The sequence below is a fragment of the Poecilia formosa genome, unplaced genomic scaffold, assembly GCF_000485575.1.
Source record: "Poecilia formosa unplaced genomic scaffold, Poecilia_formosa-5.1.2 Scaffold36, whole genome shotgun sequence".
In the NCBI taxonomy this organism is placed as follows: Eukaryota; Metazoa; Chordata; class Actinopteri; order Cyprinodontiformes; family Poeciliidae; genus Poecilia; species Poecilia formosa.
In genome coordinates, this window is record NW_006799975.1 from 268349 (window position 1) to 268585 (window position 237).

The following is a 237-nucleotide window of genomic DNA, read 5'->3' on the forward strand; positions in this document are numbered from 1 at the left end:
GAGTTGTTTTTGGTTTCACCACTATTTACCTAAGTGTTCTTAAAAGATTGTCTGTGTAACCCGCAATTAGTCAATTAGTAAAGACTTTTATTGTTGCGGGCCCACTTCCTGTGTTGCCCCAAACTCTGCAACATATTTAAAGCCCCGCCTCCAGCAGTTTGAACAACATCACCTGTGTGATTGTGGCTGGCTGTTCCTTGCTGACAATTCATCCTGGAAATTCACCCAAAATCTCTG